Source organism: Suricata suricatta, chromosome 5 (assembly GCF_006229205.1).
Source record: "Suricata suricatta isolate VVHF042 chromosome 5, meerkat_22Aug2017_6uvM2_HiC, whole genome shotgun sequence".
Classification (NCBI taxonomy): Eukaryota; Metazoa; Chordata; class Mammalia; order Carnivora; family Herpestidae; genus Suricata; species Suricata suricatta.
In genome coordinates, this window is record NC_043704.1 from 2,112,252 (window position 1) to 2,125,933 (window position 13,682).

The window sequence follows — 13,682 nt, forward strand, 5'->3', positions numbered from 1 at the left end:
CCCCCCCCCCCGTGTCCCCGCCCCACAGGCCTCTCGCTTTCACGATCCTCACGACATCCTCACGCACATTTGAACTGGACGAGATGGACATGCTCCCGGGTTTGAAATGCCCACGCATCTTTATTTCCACCGCCAGCGTATCATTTGCAGTATTGAAATGAGACTTGTAAGAGGCGCTTTGGAACGAAGCCCACTGACATAGGAAGCTGCCGCGGGCGTGACGCGCCCGAGTCCCCACTGGCCAGCCCTCTACCCACGGGACGACAGACCGCTCTCCCGGGAAACGCCTTCGGATCTCCGCATCTCACATGTGGGATTTTTCCCTGATGCGTTTGCCGCGTGGCCTGATCGTACAGCCCCTGTAAGGGTCTCCGTGTGCCCCTCCCCCAGCCCCTCGTGTCCCCATCCCTGAGCTGCTGCTTCAGGGAGTCAACTCTGTTCATGACATGAAGAATAAAATTAAACAGGAAACGGAAGGGCTTTTTCTGGGGCGTGTGAACTCTTGGGACAGCTGTGTGACCACTGTGTCACCGTGCAGAGCGTCCATCTCACTCCGGGGGCGGGAGAGGACAAGGCGGACGTGCGCCAGGACCCTGGGAGCTGTGCGTGGGCCTGTGCGGACCTCCCGCCCCTCCTGGGAGAAGAGACAGACTGCTTCCTGCCCCGCGGTGGCCCTTCCAGGGGCATTCCCTGGGATGGCCACGCCTCTGCCTGAAGACCATCCTCGCACCCCAGCAGAAAGTACCCCCTTTCCAGAGCTTCGCAGAGTGACACTGGAGAACCGGGGGTTAAACTCTTGAGTTTATGAAACAAGAACCAAAGACCAAGCTTCTGGTAAGATGTGTTGGTGGAAATGTCTGGAAAGAGGAGGTCAGCTTAGCGGCACTGGGTGGAGAACGAGCTGGGAGTCCCCACACACAGCGCAGGCAGAGCCGGAGGGCTGCCCGTCCTTCTCGGCGGAGCCGGTGGGGGGCCTGCAGGAGGGGCGGCAATCGGGGTCGGTCCCACCGAGGACGCCGGGCAGCCGATCCGACAGATCTGACAGATCTGCGCTTTTCTTCTCTCCTTTAAGAAAGTTTTTCTAAAATTAACTTTTTTGTTTACTTTAACAAGTTGAAGAACTTTTGGTTTCGTTTATTTGTTTGATTATGGTAAAATACACAAAACATAAAGTTTACCATCTTGGTCATTTTTTAAAATGTTTCTTTATTTTGAGAGAGAGAGAGTGAGAGCGCAAGTTGGGGAGGGGGGCAGAGAGAGGGAGAGAGATCCATACCATCAGCGCAGAGCCCGATGTGGGGCTTGAACCCACGAACCTCGAGATCATGACCTGAGGTGTAATCAGGAGTCAGATGTTCAACCAGCTGAGCCAGCCAGGTGCCCTGTCACCGTCACCATGGTTACGCGGACAGCTCAGTGGCCTGGAGCACGTCCACACAGCTGTGCAGCCACCGCCTCCTTCCATTCCCAGGGCTCTCCTCAGCTTCTGAAACTGAAACTCTGTCCCCACTGAACACGGAGACCTGGTCCCCCTCCGCGGCTCCCGGCAGCCTCACACGACTTTCTGTCTCCTCCAGCCCCCAGAGCAGTGTTTGCCCCTCAGTGTCTGGCACAGGGCGCTGAGCATCACGTCTTCAAGGCTCATCCACGCTGTAGCAGGTGTCAGATGCCCTTGGTTTTTAAGGCTGACAGTTAGTCCACTGTATGGATAGACCACGTTTTGTTCATCCACGGAGGGGCATGTGCAGCGTTCCCACCCTTTGGCTATTGGGAACGGCGGTGCTGCGAACATGGGTGGGCAGATATCTGTGTGCGTAAGCCCTTGCTTTCAGTTCTTTTGGGTCCATGCCCAGAGTGGAATTGCTAGATCATACTGTAATTCGACGTTAAATTTTTTGAGGAATTTCTATGCTTGATTTTTTGAAGATTTGGAGTTTCTTTCAATGTTTCCTTAATTTTTTTAATCTTCATTTATTTTTGAAAGGAGAGAGAGAGAGAGAGAGAGAGAGAGAGAGAGAGAGCATGAATGGGGGAGGGGCAGAAAGAGAGAGGGAGCCAGAGAACCCAAAGCAGGCTCCAGACTCCGAGCTGTCAGTGCAAATCTCGACATGGGGCTCGAACCCATGAACCGCAAGATTGTGACCTGAGCTTAACCAACTGAGTCACCCAGGTGCCCCACAAAGTTTCCTTAATATTTTTATAATAATGTCTCACAACTATTATGACAAAAAATTCTTGTTCTCTATTTTCTCATTCCAGACAAATAAATTGGTATGATTTAATAGGTTGTAGATGCACACGAAACCGGCCATCAGACCAGGCTTCTGGCCCCCGCAGCGACTCAGGGTTTGTGGGGGCTGCTGGGGATAGCGTGCTGCCGTGAAATCCTGGTGAAGCTGTACCAAAGGGGTGTCCCCTCAAGAGGGGGTGTATTCTTTCTCTGACCATTTAGAATTGACAGAGCATGGTAATAATAATTGGCTTTCCTTTCATTTTATTTTTTATTTTATTGTTGATTGGTTCTTGAGAGAGAGAGAAAGAGAACACAAGTGAGCAAGGTGCAGAGAGAGAGGGAGAGAGAATGTGGAGTCCAGAGTGGGGCTCAAGCTCACGGACCATAAGATCATGACCTGAGCTGAAGTCAGATGCTTAACTGACTGAGCCACCCAGGCGCCCCACAATTTTGAAAGTCTGCGTGTGGAGTGCTCCTACCAAGTTGCTCACTCACTATTCTGCTGATCTCAGCTGTGGACCCCCAGGACTGAAACGCTGGCATGCTAACAAAGCTGCAGATGGCTCCCAGCCCTGACGGCTTCACAGGTGATTCCACTGCACCCTCGAGCAACAGACACCCATCCGTGTCACCTCGGTGGCTGCCCTGAGTGTTGACAAGGAAGCAAATTTCCAAATTCTTTTCATGAAGCTAGCACAGCAGGAACACCAGCACCCAGTGAGATAAGCACAGAGAGGAGACCACACCCCTTTTTCATGTATGAACATCAACCCAGAAACGAGTAAAACCTAATCAGCCATGACCTGGGGGCGTAAATATGGTCTGATATCAGGAAACCTCTTAAAATAGATCTCCACGTTCAGACAGCGGAAGAGAAAAATCATGAGGCTACCTCCACAGGTGTAGACGTCTGATAGAATCAGCTTCTACACTTTATTTTTTTTAAAGCCTGAGTAAGAAGTATATGGCGACAGCGTATGTGACAGGTGTCAACCAAAGTGCCCGAGTTGTGGTGAAGGAGCAAAGCCTGGGAGCACTCAGAGGAAAGCCAGACTCTCAGCTGCTATTTAACACAGTTCTGGGGGACTGGCCGCACGCTTGCACACAGGACAAGAGGGCTGAGTGCAGGCAGTGGGTGCAGGCCCGTGCCCCAGAGAACCCACTGGGGACTGCCACGCAGAGGAGCAGCTCAGCTGAGGGGACTGTGTCGAACTGACAAGGACCAAGGGCCTTCTTCTGGTGCAAACAGCAATGGGGGACATCATGTGATGGGAAAATGTCCTGTCTGCAAGGCAACAGCCCAGGTAAGTGGCCGGCAATAAACAGCAGAAAAGTGGACAGCTGTGGATTGCCAGCTTCCCAACATGCTTTCTCCAATGGATGAATGACTAGAAGTGAAATGGAAACCTCTTCTTGGACAGAAAGACTCAGCAGGATGAAGGGGTCAAGTTTTCTGAAATCAGACTGTGAATTTCTTGCAATACTGATAAAATTTTCTCTTAGAACTAGCCAAGCTGACATTTTTCACATGGAAAAATAGACAGGCAAGAGTAGCTAGGGGAAGTTCTGGAAGAGAAAGGTATGTCAGGTGTCCGAAACAAGACAACAGTCTCCAAAATGGAGTCACTTACGCTAAGCCCCACGTCACCAGACCGAGACCTAACCTACTTCCGGCTCTGACCTCTCGCAGAAATCCCATCTCGGAGTCAGTGCGGAGTCACCGGGTCGGCACGAGCAGGTCATCTGGGGCAGACACGTGTTTGGCCAGGAGAGCCTCCTCACCCTGCTCCCTTCTGCACAGGACAGTGTCGTGCGCACAGAGGGCGGAGCTTTCCGCCTGCGGCACCGCGTGCTGCCTGGTTCGGGATCCCTGGAGAAAGCCCACCGGACGCCCAACATTCACTCAGCCGGGTTTTGGTTTTTAATAGCAGCCAGTAGCTTTACATTTATAATCTTAAGTGATTACACAGTCACAATACTTGGAGCCTGGGCCAACTCAACAGACGGGGCCATGGGACCGAGCCCAGGAGCCAGAACCGGACTCAGACGCAGATTTAAACACCTGGACCGGGGGAGACGCAGCATTGGTTCCCGGAGGCGTGGGAAGTCTGATTCTCTGCAGGTCCTGCTAAGAAAACTCCACAGTTCTCTGGGAAAAAATGAAATGACATCCCCTACCTCACTCTCTGACCCCCGTATGTTTCACAGAGAGCAAAGGTTTAGTTGTAAAATTCAAAACCATCAACGTACCAGGAGAAAGCAGCTGTTTCTTTGAATAGTTTTGGGTTGGGGAAGGTCTTTGAACAGATAACCCAAAATCAGAAGCCACAGAAAAAAATCAATAAAGATCAACAATAATAAAACTCTGGCCCAAATAGAAACACCATAAACTAGAGGCTCATGAGACATGAAACACAGGTCTGCCATAGAAACCACAGGGAAGCCTCTAGTCACACTCCTGTGTAAAGCGGCTCTATAGACCGAGGTGGTAAAGACCAACAAAGTGATGGAAAATGGGTAAAGGACAGAAACAGCTCCCCGCCCCCCAAAAAAGAGACACAAGGGCTCTTACGCACTCAGCAGCACTGAACAACAAAATGAGAGAGACAGAGAGAGAGGGGAGGGGAGGGGAGGGGGACACAGGGAGAGGGAGAGGGAATACAGATTGGAAACAGAGGAAGGCCGTGGGAAACGGTGAGGTTGGCGAGGTTGGCGAGGACGCGTGTGCGGGAGGGCACGGCGGGAGACGCTGTGGGAGAAAGGGGCTGATACAGGTTGCTGGTGGGGTCAACTCCGCGTGGCTTCTGGGGGCGCTGTTGCAACCTTCATACTTCCTGCACCCATGGCTCCACTCCGAGGGATTGCCCTGCAGATATGTGAGCGTGCGTGCTAAGGAACATTTGCACGAGGATTTTGTACATGTGAGAGTCAAAGGCGGAAGCAGCCTCGATGTGGATCTGCCGAGAGGAGCCCGTCGAACAAACCTCACACGTGCAGTGACACTGGCCTCGGGCAGCTTCATGTGCGACCGTCACCCCGAGTGACTGCCAAGCCCAGAGCAGGGTACACACAGGTGTGCGGGGTGCTGCCTGGGGACCCGGGACCCCGGGGCCGTGTGCACCGCGCAGACTCACAGATACGGGGACCCCGGGGCCGCGTGCACCGCGCAGACTCACAGATACGGGGACCCCGGGGCTGCGTGCACCGCGCAGACTCACAGATACGGGGACCCCGGGGCCGCGTGCACCGCGCAGACTCACAGATACGGGGACCCCGGGGCCGCGTGCACCGCGAAGACTCACAGATACGGGGGCCCCGGGGCCGCGTGCACCGCGCAGACTCACAGATACGGGGGACCTAGCAGCAGTAACACGACCGGAGACTCAGTGTGTTAGTTTCCTGGGGTGGCTGTAACAGACCCCACCGACCAAGGGGCTTCAAACCACAGACCCGCATTCTCTCCTGGCTCTGGGGCTGGAAGCAGGGCCGCCTTCCCTCTGGGCTCTCGGGGAGGACCCTCTTTCGCCCCCCACCTCCAGGGGCTCCAGGCGGTGGTGGGCTCACACCTCCTGGCTCCTCCCTCTGCCTCCGTCTGCCCACGGCACCTGTGTGTGTTCTCCCCTCTCCTTTGTAAGGATGCTTTTGTGTGATTTGGGACCCCCCGAATCCAGGACAAGCTCATCTAGACATCACAAAGACTCTTTTACCAAAGGGGTCACCTTTCTAGGTCCTGAGTGGTTATATCTTTTGGGGGCCACCGTCAACCCACTGCCTTTGGGAACTGAGGTAAGAAAGGTGGTCTTCAGGGCCTCAGAGCGTGACTCAGCGCCGCCCAGGGTCAAAATGAGCAGCGAGCAGCAGTTCCTGGTGTGGGGGAGGCCTGCACACCACCCTCCAGGCGGCCGTGAGGGGCCCTTTCCCCGAGGAGGGGGCATGGGGCGTCCCTGCCGTGCTCAGGCCTGGCCAGGACCGGGCCGGGGCAGCCGAGTGTCCTGGAGAGCCATCCCCTGGTCGGGTCACACCCTGCAGTCCCCTGGGCCACAGGGTCCCACCACCCTGCAGGGAGCCGTCTCTTTCCCAGTAGATCTCTACTTGAATTGCATCTTCTGTTTTTAATAATGCAAATAAATATTCTTCACTCATTCCATTACTTCTCCATTTTATGTCAACTCACCTCTTGTTTTAGCTGACCTCCAGCCACGCGTGCACACGCACACATGCACACTCGCAGGCACAGGCAGGCTGACGCCGCAGGGGGTGGGGGGGAGTGGCTGGTGGGAGGTCTGGGGTAAGCAGGTGAGGGAGACACCCTCTTCCTCCCCAGGTGGCTCTAGGAACAGCCCTGGACCCAACTCCCCCACCCCCCGCCTCACCCCACAAAGGGTTTCTTTCACCCGTGAGACCCCAGGGATTTGCATGTTCCGAAAGCTTGGGTTGGTCAAATCAAACTGTCCTATGCAAATGTTTGGAGAGTCATTCAGACCACTTCCCCATGGCTGGGAGGTGCCGTGTGGCTTCTGTCTGATCTCTCCCAGGGCTCCCCGTTTGCCCCAGGACAAGCCAGCACTCCCATCTGGCCCTGCACCCTCCCGGGGTGGGGGGGGGTCTCCTGAAGCGGCTCTTGCGCACCAGCCCCTCCCAGTCCCCTCCCAGAACCGGCAGACTTGGGGTCTGAAAGGCTCCCTTCTCCTCAGCCAGGACGCCGTGTGGCTTGGACACAGGGGCGCTTAGCCATGTCCGCGGGCATTCTGGTTGTCCCAGCTTCCGGAGCTGCATTCAGGGGCTAGAGGCCGGGAGGGTGCTCAGCAAGGGCCCCTGACGAAGAATTCTCTGGCCTCCGGTGTTCCTAGTGTCAGACGGAAGGCCGTGATCTAAACCACCCTGACCGATGGGCATCGGGGCTGGTGACAAAGACCTCGGGCAGAGGGTGCAAAGCCTCACAAAAGACAAGCCCTTCCAGAGGGATCCACCAGGCTCCTTTGACTTTTCGAGGGATGTGACCCCTCCTGGCTAAGCCTTCCCGCCTGAGGGAACCGAGGCCCTTGTCACTTGTGGGCGGCGGTTGGTGAGTCGGAGCAGCGGGTTCCTGGAGGCCTTCCTCGGCGCTGCCCCGAGGAAGGTGGCTGCGGGCCAGGGGCCGGGCCCCTCGCCCAAGGACACTGTGGTCCCTCTCCCCCTTTCCTCCATCATCCTCTGAGCTCAGAGGTCCATTTCTGAGACGGCCTTCCACCTGCTGTGGTGAGCGATCTCCTCTTTCCTGCAAAGGACGGACAGAGGGTGAAGGGGATCTTACCCCGAGGGGGTCGGCTGACACTAAGGAGATGACAGGTCACCGCGGCCCTGGCTCTGCTTGGCCACAGGCAGACGCCCTTTCCTGCCCAGGACTGACAGACCAGCCAGCAGCGCCGCACTGAGCGGTGGGCGGTGACAGGACAGGGCCGTCCGGTGATGGCCGCGCATGCTGACAGTGATGGGGACCATCCCAGTGGGGGCCTGTGCTCATAGTAACAGTAACAGGGCCGGCCCTGAAGGAGGCTCAGCGCTAACAGTGACGGCCACCCTCCTGGGCGCACTGCTGGGGGCAAAGGCGCCTTCACCGGGCTGACCCACTCTGCTGTCTTGCTCTCCGGGGTCCCGGGAGCAAGTCTGGCGGTTGACGGGGAAGGCCGCACAGGCCCCATCAGGGAAGCAGACTCCTTCGAGGGTCCCCGGGGGAGGCGGGGCAGGGCAGGGCAGGGGCAGGCAGAGGACAGGCACTTCCCAAGAGGAGGGGGGCGGGGCCTGCTGCCCAGGTCTGCCTCCGCCTAGGCGGGTGCTGTGCTCCAGGCCCCGCCCCAACGCTGCTCAGCGGTGGGAGCTCATGGATGGAGGGCGGGCGACTTTGTCTTTCTCTGAGGACTCCTGGTTCTCCTTCATTCCACCTGCTGTGTCTCTCCCTGGGGGCCATTCTCAGACTCCATCGCTCAGGCCCCCTTGCAGGGTGATTTCCTGAGGGCAGACCTGCTGGAAGCCCGGGGGCTGGGGGACCGGCTGTCCCTCGAGGGTCCCAGCATCTCGGGCTGAGTGCCCTGTGACCCTAGCATGCTCTCTCTTCCTGCAGCCGCTGCCTCTGGGGTTCCCCTTACAGCTCCTGAGCTGGACCATCTGGGGGGGTGGGTTCCTCCTTGCCGTGGGAACATGGCCCTGCTGGGTGGAGGGTCATGCTCTGGGAGCCTGGCGGCCCAGGGCCAGGAAATTGAGGTGTTCAGGGTACAGAGAAAGCATCAGGGAGAGGCTTCCGGGAGGAGAAGAGTCTTGAGCAGAGTTGTTTTAAAAATATATCCAAATTTTCTTTGCGGTTTATAAGATCAGCTGAGAATTTGAGCTCAGAGAGGAGTGATCTTGTCCCAGAAAGAAGGCGCCATGGGGGCAAGGCAGGCTGTGTGACCCTCAGGGCCGGAGAATACCCACCCGAGGGACCGGACCTCACTCGGGGTCCCATGAGGTGCTCCCCTACAACCTTGGGCAGAAGGCACCTGGAGCTGGGGGCGCGGCCGGGAGCCCGGCCGGCTGATTCCGCTCCTCTGGCCCAGGAGCAGGGGGAGGGCGCTCGTGCACACAGCAGAGGGACTGAGCAGAACCAGATTCCCCAGAGCACCGAGGGGAGCCCAGTGAGGGAGGCAGGGCCCCAGATGTGGGGGGGGTTCCTCGGAAATCCCTCCGCAGCAAAGGGGAGCTGAGGACTGGCGACCAGTGTCGTGGGCGGCCCCAAGGAGGCTGCCTCAGTCAGCTCCGCAGACGACAGCGTGGCTGAGACCTCAGACATTGGTGTTTCACACTTCTGGGGGCGGCCAGGCGGGGCTCAGGATGCCGCGGCGTCGGGTTCCATGAGGCTGCCCGCCCGCCGTGTCCTCACGGGCACAGAGAGGACCAGTCTGCCCCTCGTACACGGCCGTGCTCCCATCCCGGGGCTCACACTCATCACCTCATCTACACCCAGATTCCTCCCAAAGTGCCCGCCTCCGAATACCATCACACTGGGGTGAGGCTTCAACATGTGGGTTTGAGGGGGGGACACAACTCAGGCCGAAGTTGTGGGCGTGGCCCTGCTGTGTAAGGATGCCTTCTGAAAGTTGCGTGTAGCATGTTGTCGGCCAAACTTTAGGCACACGGCCACGAGGGAGGACGGGGTTTGCATCACGGCGTGCTCAGTAAGAGTGGGGTTCAGGCTTCTCCCGCACGGCTGCTCCTTTGTCCTGATCGGGACACCTCGTGGTCCAAGATGGCTGCTAGGTGACAGCCGTCACCTCTGCATTCCACGCGAGAAGACACTCCTTCCTTAGTCACAGTGTTGTGTGGGAGTGTAGTCTTTTCTCTGTGTGCAATGAATCCAGCTAAAAGCTGGGGTTCTTATTAGGAGGGCAAAGGATGGAAAGGATTCTGGGGGTGACTAGCAGTCCTTGCGGTGCCTCAAGGATCTCAGAGCCTGGCATTCAGTGGGACTGTCCTCTTCTGACATAACACCTGCTCAGACTCCACCGCTGCTCAGTCTACACCGCATGCTCCCCCAGTGCCTGGGCCACAGCCTTCCTTCCCTTCCTTCCTACTAGAATTTGGCAGCCAGCAAACACCAGGCAATCATTAGCTCAGCGTTTGTGTGCTGAGCTGAGGTCGGGCTGTACCTGGAGTGGAGACGGGAAGCAGAGGCCGGGGTTATTTTCTGACCTCAAGTTAGCCTGTCACCTGTGCTCATGCGCCTGCCCCCTCACCCCGCGTCTCCTCCAGTTTCAGTTTCTGAGGCTGGCTGGCCTCGGGAGAGACTGCACTCCGCACCCCTCTGCAAGTTCCAGAGCTCTTTCTAACAAACCCCAGATGGAGGGAGCGTTTTACCCGACGGCAAGATTCTTCCCTGGCATTCTTGAGACATTCAACAGCCAAGGACGGTCCAGAGCTGGGAGAGGGCCATAAAGGACAGACACCCGACCTCAAGAGGTGACAAAAAGAATGGGGAGCATGGAGGGACCATTGCCCTCAGCCGTTTGTCTGCAACCAGGGGCTTCCAGCCGGCTCAGCCTGCTCTGCAAGCTGCCCCCTCCCTGCACCCTGGTGGGGGTGGGGGTCGGCCTTTCCGCGCTCTGTGCGGGGCAGCCTGACTCATCTGGGCGATGACGAGACTGTCCTGACTGTGGAACTGTAAGACTGTCCTCCCTCCCCACGGCCTTCAGACACTGGACCTGCTTCCCAGACGCCCACACAGACACCGCTGGGGGACGCATTAGACTTGAGCTGTCGGCGCTGGGCCGGCAGGGTGCGGCTGCCCTCAGCACCGCGGCGGACCCCCCAGACCCTGGGGGGCAGCCCCGCGGTTACAATAAGCTTTTCCACGATGGGCCTCGGGAGGAATTAGAAATATAATTTTTCAGGCGCTTACAAAATGTCACGTAACTGGAGCTTCTGCACATGAAAGGGGCACACCGTGAGATTTGTGGCCCCTCCTTCAAAGAACCGATTTATATATTAAAACAATAAAGTATGTCCAAGGGACTGCTGGCTCCACAGTGTTTTAAGTGTCTCCCCTCTCCAGTTCTAGAAAACTCTACCACCAGAGGAAACCAAGGAGAATATGCCCCCTGGCTCATCGTCAGCGCGTTCGAGGCTGTGTTTGGCCAGATGGAGAAGATGTAAAATTATTATGCACACTCCCAAGGCGGGGAAAGAGCCTCACGGTTAATGCTCACCCTGGCAACGTGCCGACGTGAATCAGCTCCGCATGAGACGGGAGGTGGGGGTGGAGGAGGGGAATATGCTCCCGGCTCCAGGTCCTAATGTAGAAATTTCCGGAGCAGGAGGGTTTGCTATTAGATTTCCAGCTGGTGAGACGAGATGCTGGTTTGTGGTGCGCGTGGCTGTGGGGAGGGGCCGGCCACGGCACAGCGGACCTCTGTCCCCGTCCGCACGTGGGCTTGCGGTCTCCGCCGGCCGCTGGGCCTAGTGGTGTGCCTCCAGGATGTGGACCCGTAACCCCCCGGACCTGTGAATGGCACCTTAACTGGAAATAAGGTCTTTGCAGACGGCCAGGTTGAGATGAGGCCATTAGGGTGGCCCTAATCCAGCCTGGTGTCCCTGTGAAAAGGGGACATTTGGACACAGAGACACACACAGAGGGAAGATGATGTGAAGGCAAGGAGAACACAGCCTCCTGCGAAGGACATGTGGGGCCCCCCCAGAAGCTGGAGAGCCTGGAGCAGGGCTCTGGGAAGGGACCAGCCCTGCCTGCCCCCCGCCCATCTCAGTGAAGACCCCTCACCTCCAGCCTGGGGGACAGAAATGTCTGTTGTTCAAGCCGCTCAGGGCAGACCCAGCTGCTGGGGCACGGGGTTACCGGTCCCATTCTGGGGGTCCTGCTCACGCCTAGGGCACCGTTTGGGGTTCCTTAGGGTCCCTCCACCTCCCCCTGCCCCTGACAACCTGCCAGAGTGGCAGCGACATTGTCTGCCGGTGTCGCCAACTCTGAACCACCCTGGGGAGGACGGGGCACCTGGGGTCCTCGAGAGCTCCTGGCACCCCGGTCCCGGCCAAGGCCCCCCTTCTCTCCCACCCTGCGCCCAGCTGTGCCCATTCCGGGCTCGTCTCTGAGTGTGTGGATCCTGGGGGCGGGGACACAGGCCGGGAGCCTGTGGCTTGTTTCTCAGGAGGTTGGGGGTGCTCTCAAACAGCGGGGGCTGCACGCTGGGACCCGGGGGACTGCCCTGAGCTCTCCATTCAGACTGTCCTTCCCAGGGACCGCCCCTAACACAGGACAGGCCTCCATGTCCCCGAGAGCTATCACAGCCGCCCCTCCCCTAGATTGGAGGGTCCATGCAAGGAGGTCCCTGCCCCCCCCTACAGGCCAGATGGTGCCCAAGTCAGGGCCTGACCCCTCCCTCCGACCCCCCCTCCTGACCACATTCTGGTCTCCTCCTGGGGCACTCTGGCTCCTCCCCCCCCCCGACCCCCAGGCAGGTGGCTGGGGCAGATACGGCAGCAGGTGTAAGCGCCCTGGGGTGGGAGCTGGGGGCAGGGACAGGAAGCCTGTGGGGCCTGCACCTGTGCCTAAGTCCCCACATAGAAGCCCAGGGTGGTCTGGGGTTCTCACATGTAGGGACCAGCCAACGCCTGGCTGGTGCGGTCAGCCCTGGAGGCTGGCTCAGAGCCGCAGCTGTCAGTGTGGGCCAGCTGTCTCCAGGCCGGCCTCCCCTGGCAGTGCCCTGGGCCTGGCCTCCTGACCCGACATGCTCAGGGCACTGGGAGGAAGCTGGGATTTCTGCAGGCCGGGCTCGGGCCAGCGGTCTCAGAGGCTCCATCTTCCCAGGCCCAGACAGGAAGCGTCATCTCCCAGCCAACGGAACAATGAGTGGCCCTGGAGGCCCGGCCTGGGGGCAGATGGCAGCATCTGGTGTGTGAGTCCCCGAGCTCTGGCAGGCGGGCCCAGCGGGGTTGATGGCAGAGCCCCAGACCCTCTAGGGGAAGGACAGGCACCAGGGCTCGGACGCCAGCTGTGGTCCTGGGGGCCGTGTAGTCGGGCTGGGGTTGGGGGTGGGGAAGGGATGGCGGGCTGGGGCGTCCCTGAGCCAGAGCCAGAGCCAGAGTGGCAGCATCGGAGCCTTTGAGCCAGACGCTGAAGAGCGCCAGATGGGAGGGAGGAGGCGGCGGTGTGGGTCTCCGCTCTGGGAGCCCGGGGCCATCTGTGCGGCCTCTGGACGGCGGAGCGTCTGATGGCCCCTTCCCAACACAGCTGGCCTCCTTTCTGTCTCCATCACTGAGGACACAGCCCACGGAGCGCCCTCTGGACAATGCCTCCGGGAGCCCCGCCTACGCGTGCCTCCCTCGACCTTCCTTCCCTCGGGTCCTGCTTCTGTGCTCAGGGTCCCCCTTCCCTGCACAGGGGCGAGGCCCCCCAGGGAGGTCCCAGACCAATGCGGGGACCGCCTCTCCCGCCCTAGGCTGGGCTCTTGCCCCGGGCAGCGGGCCATCCCAGTGCCTGAGAGGCACACATTTAAAGCAAAATACAGTCCATTTGGAGCAGCAGGAAGGTCCCACAAAGCCAGCAAGGGTTTGGTGGTCATTATCGCTGGTCTCCGTTTCCTGAGTGGAGCATGTGGAGCCCCTCCCTGGCCCCATCTCTGTCCCCATCCTCAGCCCCTCTCTGAGCTGTGCCAGAAGGTTCAAGGGCAGCGGAGCAAACGGGCATGAGCCAGGAGCCGCTCAGGCCCTGAGGGCCGGAGTCAGAGGCAGAAGCTTCTCTGCTTTCCTCAGACTGAGCAGAGGGCCGTGGTCCCCGGCTCAGGTGCTGGTCTAGAGCAGGCTGCCGTTCCTGCTGGAGACACGACTCCAGGGCCGGGCCATTCTCCGCGGGCGCTCAGTGTGCCTGGTTAGCCGATCACGTTCAAGGCCGGGAGTGCGAGGCAGGGGGCAGGCCCTGAGCCAGCAC

General features: G+C 58.8%; 1 long non-coding RNA gene across 1 annotated transcript in view; it reads left to right on the forward strand.

The window, feature by feature from the left end:
* Positions 1-1,122, forward strand: part of LOC115291397 — a 5,024-nt gene extending 3,902 nt beyond the window's left edge. The window contains exon 3 of the long non-coding RNA XR_003908426.1: positions 29-1,122. This is a non-coding gene — a long non-coding RNA (uncharacterized LOC115291397). The remainder of the gene's footprint in view (positions 1-28) is intronic.
* Positions 1,123-13,682: the final 12,560 nt, after the last annotated feature.